The sequence below is a fragment of the Mesitornis unicolor genome, unplaced genomic scaffold, assembly GCF_000695765.1.
Source record: "Mesitornis unicolor isolate BGI_N332 unplaced genomic scaffold, ASM69576v1 scaffold29445, whole genome shotgun sequence".
In the NCBI taxonomy this organism is placed as follows: Eukaryota; Metazoa; Chordata; class Aves; order Mesitornithiformes; family Mesitornithidae; genus Mesitornis; species Mesitornis unicolor.
This window is the reverse complement of record NW_010186637.1, coordinates 3217-3490: the sequence shown is the minus strand read 5'-3', so window position 1 is coordinate 3490 and position 274 is coordinate 3217. Positions and strand designations below refer to the sequence as shown.

Sequence of the window (274 nt, the reverse complement as noted above, 5' to 3'; positions counted from 1 at the left end):
GCCCGTGGGCATTAATCGGCCTGACGGCTCGCACAAAGCGGGGCCGGGCGGTGGGGCCGGCTCCCCCCGCTTTGTCCCAGCCTAACAGGATCAGGCACGCTACTTGACTCGGGCACGGCCTGCTGCGCCGCGCGGGGCACGGGGGATGCTGCAGGCGACCCCGGACAGGGGTAGGGGATGCTTGGGGACTGATGCTGCTCCGCTGCATCTTCACGCCTCGCCTTTGAGGGCCTCCCCCCGACCCAGGACCCATGGGATGGGGTGGGAGTGGTGG

General features: G+C 70.4%; 1 protein-coding gene across 1 annotated transcript in view; it reads left to right on the top strand.

Annotated features, from left to right (window-relative positions):
• The window catches only part of PTCH2 (patched 2), a gene marked incomplete at both ends in the record, with an annotated part of 5613 nt that overhangs the window by 2329 nt on the left and 3010 nt on the right, over positions 1–274 (top strand).